This window comes from Grus americana, chromosome 3 (assembly GCF_028858705.1).
Source record: "Grus americana isolate bGruAme1 chromosome 3, bGruAme1.mat, whole genome shotgun sequence".
NCBI lineage: Eukaryota > Metazoa > Chordata > Aves > Gruiformes > Gruidae > Grus > Grus americana.
The window spans coordinates 73631627-73648845 of record NC_072854.1 but is presented as its reverse complement, the minus strand read 5'-3'; positions in this window follow the sequence as shown (position 1 = coordinate 73648845).

The window sequence follows — 17219 nt, the reverse complement described above, 5'->3', positions numbered from 1 at the left end:
GGCGCTCTGAGCTGAACAATAAATTGCTTTGTGTTGGTGTCGTGTGTTCACTGTACATTCAACCCTTCCGCTGACATCAGTGCAAGACCCTCACTTTGAGGGTTGCACATTGAACTTGAGGGCTTTGTGATGAAGATGAAGATTCATCTGTACACTAATGATGACTTCTTTGGAAGCACACACAAACCCAAGCTTCCCGTCTTCCTGAAATGTAGCACTTTGTCAGAGCTGCCTGTTTTCACTTCTGTTTCCTCTGGGTCTGGAACCTTTCTTTCAATGCACTGGATATACCGAAAGTATGTCTAATGAGTTAGGGTGTGCTGTATTCAGTTCCTGCTGAAGCATAACTGCCTGGAAGAGCAGAGACATGCTCTGTCATCCATGGCACTATAACAGAGTAACTCCCTTGGGGTTTAACCTTGAAAACATTGCTTATATTCCCTTTCTGCAGCATGAGTGTAACGATACAGGCCATTTTTCTAACCAATGGCTGAAAAGTTATATAAAAGAGCTCCTCCCTTTTCAGGTGAAGAATGCTTGGTGTAAAGGATAACTATCCGCAGTGCTCTAACATCCCCTGACTCTGTCTTGAAGTTGGCTGTGCCATTCAGTGTGAAGGGTTCAATATTTTTTTGATTATTACCTAAAAAACATTGGATATAATTGCTGACCCTTGGGATTAGTTTCCTTTCTTTTACAGCCTAATCCTTCAATCTTAAGCATGAAAAAAGTCCTTCCTTGAACCTATCTATGTAATTAAACAGCATTTCTGTGAGTGAGAGCCAAAGGATCCGGTCTGAAGCCCTTTGAAACAGTTGATCTGACTTGGAACTCAGCTACTGTATTCTGGTCTTAGCAGAGAGCGTAATTGCAAGCAAAACCTTTCTGGGACCGTCTGAGTTCCTTGGGTGAGGAAAACAGCCAAATCTGTCTTATTGAAAGCAGAATGATATCCTTTAGAGATTACCAAACAATACCATTTTTCTGATGTCCAGCTCTTCTCTTTTTCATGTAGGAAAGTAGCAACAGCAAATGCATCCGAAAGTCGGCAAAGGATTTTTCATGAGGGATTGCAGAGGTTTTTTGCTGCTCACATCTCTTGTTTTTGCATACTAATCTCTATGACAAACTGTGCTTGATTCTGCTCCTGTTGATATCAGTGATGTAACTCCCATGGACTTTCGCTGGAGCAGCATCAAACCCTATTTTGGTGATGGTTGGAAAGAAAAATCATATTTTCTCATGAGTTTCATGTAAAATTTCTTGGCCCCTTTCCTTCACAGCCTCTGTCTAGAGGCATGGAGACCTTGTAGGCGCTTCATTTATAATATCCCTGTTACTGTCACGGCAACAAATTACAATGTCAAATTTCCAAGGACTGTACTGTTGCAACTCACAAATAGCTCTCAGGAAAGAATGCTACTAAATTTCACTGAAGGCATATGACAGGCCACGAAGAAAGATCATGTCTGAATCTCTGCCTTTGCATGTGCTTTCTACTCCTGCTTTATCTGTTTGAGCAACCTTTGGTCCTCAGAAACCATTAAATCATTGTCCTGTGCTTTATATTTCCTTTGGCAAAATGTGCCAGAATATGGCACAACTCAAATCCTCCTTTTACGTAAATGTCAAATTGCACCTCCTTTTTTTTTTTTTTTTTTGTCATTTATCATGGTTCCTGCAGATAATTTAGCTGCAGCCTTAAGTACCATAAGGAACAGATGTAAGTGCTCCATCATAGACAAAGCCACTAGCCCATAATTCACATTTGCAATGCACCTTTTGCAGTGTGCAGAAAGATCCCTGTACCCATTGCTGTGCTGACTGTACTTCAAAAAATCTTATGCAGCTAGAGAAGGGCATAAATTCATATACGCACTACATGTATGAGTTATGGTAGCTTCATGTTTCTTCTGCAAAAACAATTCCATGGGAACATTAAAACAATACCTTTAATTTTAAAACTGGACTCCCCAGCAAAATCCTTATTATGTTATGAACCCTATTGGGCTAACGAGTGTGAATTCTATGGTCAAGTTTGTCTACGTAGAAAAATTCTTGTAAGGGGGTTAGTGTAAGGAGAATAGGCTTTTCTCACTAACATGAACTGGGAAAACTGAAAATACGTGCCTTTATTTTATAGAACAGCTACAGCAATAAAGTTGAACAGTGATCACAGTCATTGTCTGAGCAGCACTTGAAGAAAGATGATTGCTAACTCCATGTTTCAATGTTTTTATGCTGAATAAAGTACCTTTTAAAAATTTGATTAATATAATTAATGTAATCTATATTAATTTAACCTAATTTAATTTAAAATTAGATTAAATATATATGCAATCTTTACAAAGATGTTCATGCAGAAAGTCAATGAGAAACGTCTGCTCCAGAAAAAATTCGCTGTGTAGATAAGCCATTTGATACAGGCAAGTGACCACAGAACGACTGAGCGGCTGCAGCAACTTGCCTCTGCAATCACAGACGTGCACACATGTTCGCACCGAGCTTGCTGCAAGGTGAAAAGTGTTATCATCTTGGCTCATGATAGAGGTGGTGTAAGGTCATGCATTTTAGCTGCAGCCAGGGTACTGAGGAGATTGTGAGATGCACATGCTGTCTGGTAATGTGATTTGACTGAAGATCAGCTCAGCCCTAGCGACAATTGCTAGAGACTGTCTGGCCATCACCCTGGCATCTGCAGTGCTATTGCATTTTCTGCATTTGCCTTCATTTTTCCTCAGAACTGAAAGGAACTGTAAAGGGTCAACAGCTGAGAAGATGGCCTCTGAAATGGAGTAAATTTAAATTAAACTGGGTTCCTCTGGACTTTCCAGTGAAGAAGTCTTTTCTGGGGATTTTTGTAACTATCCCTTTCCTCAAACTAAGTAATACTCAAAGTTTACATAACTGGTGCCTTGGATGAAGTTATCAGAATAGACATGCTCCCAACTATGTGGGCAGAAATTTCCTACTGCTGTTTTGATTGACATGTGAAGATATAAGTCAAAGCGTTTTTCAGATGTTTTCTCCACTCTCCAGAAAAAAGGAAAGAAAAAAATCCACATTTTTTAATTTCAAGATTAATTCTCTCATCCTTATGTTTTGAGTGAGAATTGTAGCAGTTAGGCTGAAGGACTTAGCAAAACAAACAAAAGCACAGCAGACTAGTATTTAGCAAGACATTTCAAATAATAGGGATGATCACCAGCAGCCAATCTTTTATTTAGTTAGAGATGACTTCCACCCTAGCTGGTTGTGTTGGGTTTTGTGTAGCAAGGTTTTGGTGGCGGGGGGGCTACAGGGGTGGCTTCTGTGAGAAGCTGCTAGAAGCTCCCCCTGTGTCTGATAGAGCCAATGCCAGCCGGCTCCAAGATGGATCCGCCTCTGGCCAAGGCCAAGCCAATCAGCGCCTCTGTGATAACATATTTAAGAAGGAAAACAAAAGAGTTAAAAAAAGCTTTTGCAACCGGAGAGAGGAGCAAGAAGATGTGAGAAACTCTGCAGACACCAAGGTCAGTGCAGAAGGAGGGGGAGGAGGAGCTCCAGGCGCCGGAGCAGAGATCCCCCTGCAGCCCGTGGTGAAGGCCATGGTGAAGCAGGCTGTCCCCCTGCAGCCCATGGAGGAAGGATGAGGGGGTGTAGAGATTCCACCTGCAGCCCATGGAGGACCCCACGCTGAAGCAGGTGGAGGCACCTGAAGGAGGCTGTGGCCCGTGGGAAGCCCACGCTGGAGCAAGTCCGGGCCGGACCGGTGGACCCGTGAAGAGGGGAGCCCACGCCAGGGCAGGTTTGCTGGCAGGACGTGTGACCCTGTGGGAGGGACCCCACGCTGGAGCAGTCTGCTCCTGAAGGTCTGCACCCTGTGGGAGAGACTACGCTGGAGCAGTTCGTGAAGGACTGTAGCCCATGGGAGAGACTCCATGTTGGAGCAGGGGAATGTTGAGAGGAGTCCTCCCCCTGAGGACAAAGAAGCGGCAGAGACAATGTGTGCTGAACTGACCGCAACCCCCATTCCCTGCCCCCTGTGCCGCTGAGGGGGAGGAGGTTGAAGCCGGGAGCGAAGTTGAGCCCGGGAAGATGGGAGGGGTGGGGGGAGGTGTTTTAAGACTTGATTGTATTTTCTCATTGCTCTACTCTGTTTTGCCTAGTAATAAATTAGATGAATCTCCTCTCTACATTCAGCCTGTTTTGCTCGTGACGGTAATTAGTGAGTGATCTCTCCCTGTCCTTATCTCGACCCAAGCCTTTTGTTATACTTCTCCTCTCCCATCCCGCTGGGGGAGGGGTGAGTGAGCGGCCGCGTGGCACCCAGCTACCGGCTGGGCCTAAACCACGACACTGGTTACAAAACCATTCTCCTTTTTGACTATATCTTGTCCAAGGGTTCTGAATGATGCGCCAAGGAGATTTGAGTGCTGTCAGGACTAGTCTTGTTCCAGGGTTGACCATGCAAGAATTACAGCGCGGTTCCTGTAAAGAAAGGTGTTCGTGTAAAGTAAAAGGAGTCAGGGCCAAAAGGGGTGCATTGCCTTAGTGAGGGGGTATTGAGAAAGGCCAGTTTTTACTCTAATGAGACCAGTTTCCTAAGAGTCCCAGTGCATGGAAATTTCAGTGCATAGTAATCAGCTACAATGGTAGATGATTTGGAGCAGTTAAATTAATCTCTGTCTGGTGTCTGCCCTCTTGAAGCATCTCGACCTGTTGTGTTCATCCCATACTGCCTCATCGTGGCTTCTTCATTCTGTGCCTGGGAAAAACCCGTAATTTTTTCAAGCCATGACAGTGTGCTTTTACACAAAGTGAGCACAGCCCCTAGCTATGCAGAGTTCAGTAGATGAAGAGAAGTGGAAAAGGTGGAGACACATGAAGGGAAATCCATATAGTAATTTTTGCGCTGGATGGAGGAGAAGTTGAGAGGGAAGGAAAAGGTGGGATTCTCTGTTTGCACATCTTATTAGGCAGAATAGCAGAAGGGCTTAGGGTCTGTTTACACTCTGCAGTCCAGTAATGTTGAAAGACAGCCAAGGTAGTCATGGAGCTAAAAGCAGAGGAGTCAAAGCAGGGTGGTGCTGTGCCTAGGCTAAATTAAACTGTTTAGAAAATAACAAGCACTGGTAGAACTCGGTACTAATGTAGCTATGCTTCCCCCAGGCTGGAACTGGCAGGTCTGTGCAGCACTTCCCTGAACATACTCTTATTAATCTCTAGGAGATCCTTAAATGTGGAGTTTGCTCAATGAACTGGAATAATTAGGAGAGCAGATAACAAGAAAAATAATCTCCTTTGCTCTACAAAACAGAATGATTGTCTGGCTGATGCTGCAGTTAAGTCCACCTTAAAGCTTTTTGTATGTGCACTACACTAGCCAGCCACCCAGCAGATCCCATTCCTCAGAGTGCTGTCTGATGTCCCCATACTGGTCCTTCTTCTGATGTGGCTCCCAAACTCGTATTCCTTTTCTGCAATCTGTTCACATCCTTTGGGACCACTGTTATGGATAGGCTTCTAGTATCATTTAGGTCACATGAACTGGAAAGTGTGAAATGGAGGAGGTTAAATCGAATAAAGTGCAGGTAGGGAATGGGTATTTTAAACGAGCATGGTACTTACACTGCAAAGGAATTGTGTAAATAGTGGGATCAGCAAATACAAGCCTTGGAATAGTAAGATGATGTTAGAAGACTACAAGACATTGAATTGTTCTGCTCAGATTTTAGCTTGGTTTAAAGTTCACCGGTATAATTATAGGCAATGCAAAGATAAGGCTTTTCTATCAGGATGTTAGGGGACATTGTCTGAAAAAATGGGTAATCCTGTAATGAAGATTTACTTTAGAATGTGAGACAGACTCTGTGTGAATGCAGAGTTAGAATTTGCATTAGGATTTATCTCTCCCTGCAGAACATGTCACCGTTGTAATTATTCATTCCTCCAAAGTCCCATTAAATTAAACAGTTTATATGAGTTGTCTCCTATGCAATACAAAAAGTGCTTGAAATTTGAAGGAAATTAGTTTGAAAACATAGGAAAGCTGAAAGCTAACTGGATTATCCAAAAAGATGCTTTTTAATTAAAAGTAAATTGCTGCCTGAAAAGATGAGTTCCTACACCTACCATCAACATAAAAACCACAAAGACTAACTCTCTATCTGTGAAAGAGTTGGAGCGTTGGCAACGCTGCTTCCCACTCTAAAGGGAAGGGTTGAAGGGCTGCTTGACTTACCAGAGAGAAAGGAAAATGCTTTTTAAAAACTTCTTAATATGCTCCTTTCTTTTGCTTTATCTGCACTACAAGATTTCAGAAAGCAAAATACATATTCAGTTGTAACTTAGTATTATGAATACCTTTTTTTTTTTTTTTTAACTATTTCCTCTCTTATAAACAGATTATCTCTGGAGTCTACTATGTGCTTATCTGTCTATATCTGAGAAATATGTTGTAGTTTTGGAGGACTCTCATGTCCACACATCTGAGGAATGTGCGGTGTACTATGATATTATCAGTCTGAGAGGACACGGTGGAAATGCAGCAGTTAGGGTTCAATGAACTTACACATCTGTAAAATCAGTTGACAGGGAAAACCCAGCACTTGGCAAAAAAAATTTGTTGAGGCACACTGGCTGCCAGGAAAGTCAGTTTTGTGCATCTGCCGCCTGTGTATCCCAGCTGTGAAATACTTGAGTTCTAGCTTCAGAGTTGCACTGTGGTTTCTATAGCACATTACATTTTCCTTATAATCCTGACCCAGCTTAAACTGTAACACTAACTGCAAAGCAGTTGTGACATTCTTTCCACGGGAAAGGCTGAACCGTTCTGGTGGGGAAAAAAAGTAATTCCCAAATATTTAAAACACCTTGAGAACTCAGGAGTCAAGTCCTCAGCTGATGTAAAGAACAATTGTTGCATTACTGTGTCTGGAACTCTTGTTCCCCAAGTGAGCTTTGGGTTTTTTTATGATAGAAATGGGAAGCTTTTTGTTCCTTTAGTTTTTTGAAAATAGGCTGCTGTTTTGTGTGAACTCCGAATTGTATTTCTAATGCCCAGCATTGCTCACCTCTAAGATCACCTCTGGAGAGCATAATTGGAGTCCCTTTGGCTGAGGCATTTGCCTTAGCTATATTTTCTCCTGCTGTTCAGCTCAGCGATGTATTTTACAGTGAAAGTCTTGCAGTCACTTATTCCCTTCTCAGGTGACCACCCCTGTGGGGAAAGCAACCTGTGCAGCACAGAGAAAGACAAGAACACTTAGAACTGAAGTGAAGCCTTCATTGGATTCTGTACACACCAAGTTAACATTGAAAGAACATACATATTTTAGGAGATAAGTTTTTACATGAGCAGAATGAATCAGATTTTTCAGAAGAAATGAACACCTGGTGCTAGATGAAAATGCTGTGGTTTTAAATTGTGTTAAACTGTGGTGTCTGAACACTGTAAATACTAGTTATTAGAAATTACCTGGAACCTGTTTAACCATAAACTGGGATGCCAGTTCATCAACCTAGGTAGTTCTTCATTAGAATTGTTCAGCAGGTTTTGTTTGCTATATTCCATTATTTTCTAGGACAATGTACAACTTCGTCCTCTGCTCTCCAAATACTCTCCATAACTTCTGGGTTTATATCAAGTTTATATCAGTATGTAGCACACGCCTCAAGAGCAACAGGGTAGGTGTACCTGGATTACACAGATTAAAGATCGTCTGCAATGGGGAATAAAGAAGAATTAAACTGGTATAAAAGAGAGAAACACATACAAAACACAATTACTTTCTTATGCATTTTTCCAGAAAAATTGAAATAAAGCCAGCAGCTCTGTTTCAGAATCTCAGTAAGCCTCAGAACATATCCCTGGCCCTGAATGCTGCCAAAGGGTAGGAAAACACTGAACTTTTCCATTCTGCTTTCCCTGCAACGACACGAAACTAATGGAAATGGAAGAGGTCATTTTATTTAGAAACAATTGACAGATCATTTCTGCAAGAGCACTGTCTGGCCTCAAGAGCTGCCTATATGGATAAGACTGTTAAAATGGAAGTAGAATTTCAGTTTATGGGTTTTAGGACACAACTGTTTGACTGTTGATCAGAATCAGAAACACAAGAATGGAAAGGAAGAATGAGTTGAAGAAATATTTGAGGTGGTACCCCACTTGAAGAAAAATGTAGCAACCTTACAAAAGAGCTGACCTGCTTCATTCTCATCTCTGGACTATTGGTGTTATGATGTCTTTTATTTACCTGCTGCTAAACATCGAGCTGAAATTATGGCAGGAAGAAAACACGTAGGAATTAAGGTCAGGAATCTATTGGAAAGAAGGTTTTTGTTTGCTTATTTGTTTGCTTTCCTCTGTAGCATCCAGCTTTATCCTTAAAATAGTCTTTCTCCAGCATTGATATAATATAACATTGAAGTGCCAAGGCATCGTTCTGAACTCTTTCAAGGTGTCTTCTTCTGTCCCAGCTGGTGAATTAAATCAAATTAGTAATACTAGTATAGTCATAGCAATAGAAAATTGACCCCATTGGTAAGATGCAAGCTTTAAAGAGCACATGCTACCATTTACATATGCATACACAAACAGTTAGATGCTTGTCCTTTTCGAGAATATAGGTTCAGCATTGGAGTGTGTGAGCCATATGTTATTGCGGGTGAACAACGCAGTTTCTTCAGCAAGCTGGAAGGCAAGCTTGCTCATATGACCAGAAATCTTCATGTCCAACTGGAACTAGCTTGGAACCAATATGGAACTGTTTTTTGCTTTGCCTTCCTATGACAGGGAGCTGGGAATAAACATCAAAATGAAATCTTCATTGTGGTCGAGTATGCTTTGGCAGTCAGCAATATCACATGTGATACTGGTAGGAGAAAGGCATAAGACAAACAGGTTATTCTGCTTTCAGCATATACGGCTTGGACACGGGACTGTAGATTTGCCAGGGTTTGCACACAGTTTCTTTCATTGATTGGAGGAAGAAGTCAAAGTCTTCAAATCTGAAGGTAGAGGAACAGGAAAATTGGTATGATAAGAGGCATTTTCTAAAATAAGATGCCTCCCAATTAAGTTCATTCCTAAATAAGAGAGATCTCTAGCGCTGCAAGAGATGTTCTCCTTCTGATTAGATAGGGAAATGAGAAGCTGCTGGTCAGCACTTAAGATTAACTATTCAGCTTTTATTATTATCAGTTATTTTATTTTAAACTATTAAGATTAACTTTTTGAACTCCTATCCTTTGACAGCAATATTCAAAATTCTATAATGTACAGGTAAAGTATTTAGCTCCTCTTGTTCACAGCAGCATTAGTTATTTTCCACAAGTTTTCAGGAATGATCACTCAACATCATTTTATTCATCTCTGTTCTGTTTTATTCCTTCAACATGAGAAACTTTAACCATGCTTTTGTTCATTTCTCTTTGTGATTATTCCCTTTTCAGTTTGGCACATATGGTGTTTCGCTTCTCTCATTAGCTTTGTTTACACTCCTGTGTTTCCTGGACTTTTTGGATTACTGTTAAAAACCAGCTCTTCCAATTGTATTTAACGAAAACTTCTCCTGGCTTCAGCAGTGGGGCAGTTCCTTTCCCAGATGTTCCTTGGGAAGCGTGCATGGTGCGGATTTCCCACGTCTGCAGCTTACTCCTTTATCTTTCTTCAGTGTAATGGCAGTAGACTATTTGTTGTTATCAATTATATTTTAGTAAAATTTTAAATTTTCTTTACCATTACAGAAGCCTTTGAGAAGGATCTTCATGCAGATATATTACTGAGATGTAGGCAGGTCAACCTCAAAGCTTTGCCTGCTTCTGGATCTTGATTTGAATCCAATACTCTGCAATAAAAATCCATTCTTCACTAGAGATATTAAAAAATGGTTTGGTTTTTTTCAGAAGCAGTTATGGGTTTTAGGGCATGTGTCCCATTGACCCTTAATGTGCCACTAACAAGACTAGCTCTCACTGTTTCAGCATTCTGGGCAGAGTAATTTCCAGATCCTCCCAGTAAATTGGTAGCTACAATAATTAGTCAGTATTTAGTGCCTAATTCACTTTAGAAATGCTGTCTTTCTGGTTCTGCCAGCGGGGTGCAGCTTATTGAGAAGTTATGTCAGTCTTACTCTCTTATTCCTATAACTCACAGCTTTAAAAAAAAATAAAGTTCTTCCACTTTAGAAGCTCCCTAATATTATTTAGTAAGTATGTTTGAGCACTAGGCACTTCTTAGCATGGCACTAGAAAGAGGTGATTAAAATATGCAGACTTTTACCAGACATTGTGTTGTAGCTCAATGAGAAAGTATATGCTTGAGACAGGAATTTCTGGCTGAAATTCTGTGGTCTGTATAGTGTGGGATGTCAGACTAGTTATTTGCTATGATCTTTTAAAATTTTGACTGTATGAACAATGCAATACTCACTGACCCAAATTTCAGCAGTAACAATGATCTCATTATACCTAGAGAAGGAGAGGATGTGTTATTTTGTCATAGTTGTTAATTTTGCATGAAGCATATGTAAAAGGAATAAAATATTTTGTCATGGAAATTCTATTTCTAATCCAGTGTTCAGGAAACTTTTTGTGCTGTGTAAACATAAGCTAATCTTCACAGTGCAAGAGAGGACACAAAATTGTATAGGAACAGTGTTAACTCTGCTATATGAATTTTAATACTACTATGATATAAAGCACCTCTTCACTTTATTCTTCCATCTTGTGGTAGTGACGTCATGCACCATAAATCAGGCTTACTGGCTCATGAATTAGCAGGCCTCCAAGCATATACTGACAGGACAATTAAATGGTCCAGAGAAAACTGCTTTCAGCCCTACCTCAGCAGAGAAGGAGAGGAACACAAAGAATTTATGATTCCTGTGAAGAACATCTAGTTCACTCAAAACACCTTCTATCAACACCTAATAATATCTCTGCATCCAGTGATGGAGACCATCACTTTTTCCTTTTAGAGATATGAATCTTGTTTAACATACCCCGGATATGTGAAGTTAGTCACATGGCAGGCTCAGAACCAGGACTTAGAAACTGCAGTATCTGAAGTGAGCCAGTGCTCGGGCTAGATTTCATCTTAGTTATGTATGCCATATTCGTTCTCTCTGGATTTCATCTGATTACTAGTAAGTAGAGTCACTGAGTAGGCTGTACCCTTTACTCCCAATTTCCCCTTCCACCAAGCGTCTCTTTCCAGGAATTTTTCTTTTGCCATTATTGCTCACCTTTCGAAAAGTATTGCAGTGACAAAAGCAATCAAAACCATGGAGAGAGCTAAGAAAATTATGTAAATCATGTTTGACTTACTGGATTTGAATAAAGATTGGGCTGAAACTGCGTTGTGAATAACAACAGTACTAGCAAACATGAGAGGGTTTAAAATGGGATATTATAAAGGATTTTCATGTAACAAAATGATTGCTAACTCCCTCCCATTACTGTGTCACCCAACATATGAATAGAGCCCTAACCATGAATAGCAGACCCATGTTTAAAAATGCCAAAAACCAGAACATGAGTAAAGAGTAAATATTGAAAGACAGCAGCATTAAAGGATAGAAAGGGCAAAATGAGAGCCACACCACTGCCTTATTGCTGACAGCTGCACTGACTAAGCATTCGTGCAATTGCTTGTATGTTGACACCTTTATTGAAATCTCTCATAATTAATTATTTCAACAGGAAACATGGAATTGTAATAGTAGATCTCTTAGTTACTGGATGAAAAATGGAAGAAACACTGTGGATATTTATCTATGGACAAACTTTAAGTCAGATGCAAGCGATCGCCAAATTAATATTTTTAAAAATGCCTGAGGTCCCGGTTTTTTAAAATCCCCAGGTGACTGCTCCCACTGAAAGGCAAGAATTTCTGATTAATAGTTTCACTTAATTGTTTAACCATTTCACTCATTAAAATTACCTTATATCCATTTTGAGGCTTCTACTCGGAGCAGAGCTCCCTGGTAATTAAATCCTTGCTAAAGCACGTTAACTTATGTCACCTATGCTTCCCCTAATGCTGTTCTTGTCCCTGCTGCCCCTGCTCTGGCCTGGAGCCAGTCACCCTCCCCATCCCACCTGAGTCCTGAAAATGCTGAAAATGGTCAGCCACCTGAGGAGTGACCCTAAAAAAAATCCTGTTTGGTTGCAATCACAAAGCCGGATATTTGAGTCCAATATCTGTTGCATTTTGTGAGAGGGAAAGGAAGATGTATGTTCTCAGCAAACTTGAGCTGTGCCTGGAAAAGGTATTGAAAAAAAATTATAGATCTGCACTGTCACTTCACAAGTCAGAAAAAGGATGTGGGATAATAAATACCTGCACTCATCCTCCTTCTCTGAAGTTGTTTTTCATTTTGATCAGTGATTTTAAAAGGCTCATTTCTTAGTTTTCTATTTTACCTCTAGGAACATTTTCCATTATACAGTTCCTATAAGTACATGAAAACAGAGATCACGATAAACCAATATATTTACTGAGACTAAAACTTTCCTCTCAAATGAAATGATACTGGTGCTATAAAGAGCTGAAAATATTTTACCAAGGTATTAACAGCCTCAGGATCTCTATTAATGACAGGCTTGTTAGAGTGTGAAATACATCCTGGCTTTTCTCCAGGTGTTTAAACTAATTAACTGCTAAGAATAAGGGAATAATTTTCCATTCACTCTCACTTTGAGACTTTCAAATTCTCACTGACTTTACTGATATCTGACGTGCTTTACACCAGTGCAAGTGAGAGAAGCATCAAGCCAAAGTCCACACACAGCAGCAGGTCTGAAGGATGAGCTGGAAGTACTATTATTGACTAAACCAAATTTTTGAATGAAGGATAAGCCAACCTATAACACAATGGTGAAAAATGCATCCTAAGTATAAGTCTTGTTGCTTCATTTTTGGCACCCATATAAAATTAGTCACTTCAAACTGACATTCAACAATTCTGCCTCAAGTAAAATAGACAAAAAGCAGATCAAAAGAAAAACACTGACAAATCACAAAATGTATATGTCTTTTTTCCTTTTGTTCTGAATTTGGTAAAAATGATTGATGCTGATTGGTTTTGTGAGTTGTTTTAATTTGCAGAGGGGAAATCTACCCACACATATTTTTTATATTGTAGACAAATTAAAGGACATAAGATACCCACACAGTTTTGAAAAGGAATGAATGTGATAGATAAAACAAGGAAAAAAGGGTAATGTGTTTGAGCCAAGAAATAAATTAAAGAAAAATCACTCCATCAGAAGTTCAGATGGAGTGTCGAAAGGAGCCCACAAAAGTTACACATACCATTTCTCTAAACCTGATCCAGAATCTTAAATGGAAGTCTTAACAATTTGTTTTGGTATATGCATGATCGCTCCTCTCAGCCGACCAAAGATTGTTGTACAGTCAAATACACGGAGGGCTGCTGGGCACACGGTGCTTTTTGGAAAGTGAAGTTATCTAGCTGTGAAAGTACATGACCATAGAATAAATAATAATGAAATTAGTAATGAAAATAAGCTGGTCATCTAGTTCAGATCAGGGCTAGGTTTTCTTTTGCTTTTTTGAAGAATTTGGCTTGACTTTTTGTGACTGGCAATGTATTTACTATTTGCCATTTCTGTCAAGACACTCTGTAACACAGTTTGCACATTTCTGAAATGGATGCTAGCTTTATCTGTGAAGGGACAGTATTGATCTGAAAGTAGTCTTCACGTGGAGCTTACCAGTGTCCCTTCCTGCCCGAAGAAGGAAGCTGATAAGAGATCACAGAATCATAGACTGGTTTGGGTTGGAAGAGACCTCAAAGACCATCTAGCTCCAACCCCCCTGCCATGGGCAGGGACACCCTCCACTAGACCATGTTGCCCAAAGCCCCATCCAACCTGGCCTTGAACACTGCCAGGGGTGGGGCCTCCACAACCTCTCTGGGCAACCTGTTCCAGTGCCTCACCACCCTCACAGTGAAGAATTTCTTTCTAACATCTAATCTAAATCAACCCTCCTTCAGCTTAAACCCATTACCCCTTGTCCTGTCACTACACTCCCTGATAAACAGTCCCTCACCAGCTCCAACAGCTCCATGTCTGTCTTGTACTGGGGCCCCCAGAGCTGGATGCAGTACTCCAGGTGGGGAATGTCTACTGACAGATGTCTACTGACAGATCACAGATGTGAAAGATTGCATAAGAAGCAGTCTGGGTTTTGTGAAACTCAGGACTGAGCTGGGAATCAGTATCCTGCCCTATAGCATCCCAGCCAAGATGATAATCTGAGGATTAACAGTGCCTTCAGAAGCAGTGCACTGCACATTAGAAATAAATGCTACCAGTATATCAAACCTTTTAAGCTTTCACCTTCCCATTCACTTGGCATTTACAATGACATTTCCCTGGCTAAAGCGTGAACCGTATTGTAAATGCTCTGGAGTCATAGGTCATTTGAGTAACTCCAGTTTGGGCAATGTTTGTTTGTGATTAGTTTTGAAAGAATGTGTGGAATGGAATAATTTAAAATTGACTACATGAAACATACTTTTGATAATCACGTGTTCTCTCTAGTCATGCTTGAATTTATCTTCCCAATTATTTTTATCAGCAAACATTTCCAGATTGCTTCTGACTTGTCTATTAAAATATACTTGGTGCTAATCAAAACTGTGCATAACCTACTAATCATGCTGTCAGCTTCTACTAGCTCTATGGAGATGGCAAGATTCAGGGAAAAATGAAATTTCAATTATACGGTTATCTAACCCAGTATTTATTGATGGGCTTATTATGTACATTCTAAAAGGGCAGGGAAAAGGAATAAACTTAGGAGACTTGGATAGAGGTTACCAGATGGTCCAGAACTGTAGTCAGGTTTCTAAATACTTGCACATGAGAAAAGGTAGGCAAAGGCCCTTGCAAGATGTGTTCCAGTGTGCTTTTCTAAGTAGGATTTAAGCAATTAATTTCAATTCACACAAAATGACCAATTGCATGCACATCAGAAAGCAGCAAGCGCAGAACTGTTTTGCAGTGCAATAAACCAAAACACTTTTTGTTTCACTTCAAAACATTTCTTACCATTCTGAACTTGCTGTTTTGTCTTACTGAATTTTATTGTTATTGACTTCCATGCCAGTAGCACCCACATGCTTAGAGAAGTCTCAAGTGGTGATTTGTATACATGATCATGCACACTCTCCAACATGTAATCTTGCCTGAAATGTTTCAGTGGTAGTCAAAAGGGCAAGAAATACCATTATTATTTTTACTCGTCAGCCTGGAAATTAAGACCTGGAGAGATCAGGGCTGTTAGGAGTTCTGCAGTTCATTGTGCGCAGGTAAATTGTTACAAGCACACAAAAGTCTCCTCTTTTCAGACGGGCTTGCATGAACATAGCACAGGCCTGCATGGAACAGGCTGAAAGGCCAGATCCTAGTTGATCAGCTAATGGCACTCAGATACCTAGCTATGTTCACACAAGATAAGTCCAGCAATAGTATTTGATTAAAGTTGCCGAGAAAGAAACAATAAATATTTTCAATGTTGGTTTTTGGTTGGTTGGGTTGTTTTTTTTTTTTAATTTAGCAATGCATGGCTCACTAGTTAAAATATTAACATTCTGCAAAAATTGCATGGTGCTTGTTAAAAGCATGACAAATTGGGAAAGTGATAGCTTTCAAAAAGTAGTCATCAATCAGCAGGAAAACAGCAGGGTAAGAGGGTGTAATAGAGTTTCTCAATAAATCCTAATGCCCAGGCACAGCTTGTGTTGGAATCAAAGATCAAATACCTTATACTTGGAATAATCACCAACTGCAGTGGAATCACAGAACAGAGGAATTTGTTCCTTAGATCCATATTTCTAAAGGTTTCTAAGCTGTTTCACAACTGCTGCTGACTATCGGTGCACTCCGACTCCGGTTTGCTGCTGTTCATGGAGTGAGTGGAAAACATCTAGAGGCAAGAACCTGCCTCAAACCAATTTACTGCCTCATTAACATGTGAGAAGGTGGGATTCTAGCAAAGGTTAAAAATCATAACTCTCAGCTACTAGCAATAGCCATATGAAGTTAATCTCTCTATTCTTGCCCTATAGTCAGTGAAGAGGGAGACCTTTAGAATATCAGGTACCTCCCTGGAAAGGAGGTACCACACAGGTAGTGTCTGTCTAGCAGGCAGACAGCTTCATAGCTCTTGTGGATACACCCCTATGTGTGGTTAAGGAAAAAGAATTAGCAATATAAGATATCTACTTAGATCTGTTCACTTGCATCTGTTTTGTTCAAGACAACTGTTTGTAGACGTGAAGCCAGAACTTTCAATTACATGCATCAAGCAAATAAGTATAAAGTTCAGTGCAGTGTGTACAGCTATTTCTAGGAAACAGATCCATCAGATTTTTTTTTTTTTACTGAAAGAGATGAAAATTCAAGTCATTTTCCTGAACAAAAATTGGGGAAGACACTAATAAAAATCAGGAGAGAGATACAATCTTAGTGTGGATGGTGATGAATACAGGTAGAAAATACATATATCCAGTTTCCAGGAGTGCTAGTGCCATGCCCACAACTGATCATGGTAAGATCGTTACAGTAAAAATGTTCTATTAGGTGCATATTAAATGTACACTAATAATGCTGGTAGGAGAACTGCAGAGTCCATACAGCTCTGAAGCTCACTAGAAGTATGATACTTTACAAACCAGTAAAACTCATTTTCTCTGTCTCCAAAACATGGACATACACCTCAGCAAGATGCATCTGTCAGGCTTAAAATAAGCCAAATCATAACACATGTGGGATTGTGAGCAAGTATTGGAGGCAAAGGAGCAACAGCGCTAAGGTATTATGAAAGATTTAGGTACATGCCTATTAAGGACTAACTTTACTTCGTATACTAAATGCAAATATATGCAAACACAGAGGTACCAATGACATTTGCCATTCTACAACGCTATTCTACAAATAGCGTTGTAGAATGAGAATAAAGACTTTGAATAATATGAGAAAAGCAAAATAAATGATGCAGGCAGCGGCTTAGGATGAACTTCAGAAAGCTGAGCTGTTTCCAAGTGATTGGGAAGGTAAAGATGGCATCTGCTGAGCCATAGATTTTAACTGGAGATATGAGACGGAATCAAGTAAGACAAGTCTTGTACTACTGGAAATCTCATTAGACTATAATAAAGTACAGGAAAAAAAAAAAGAGAGAAATAAGAATGGCAAAT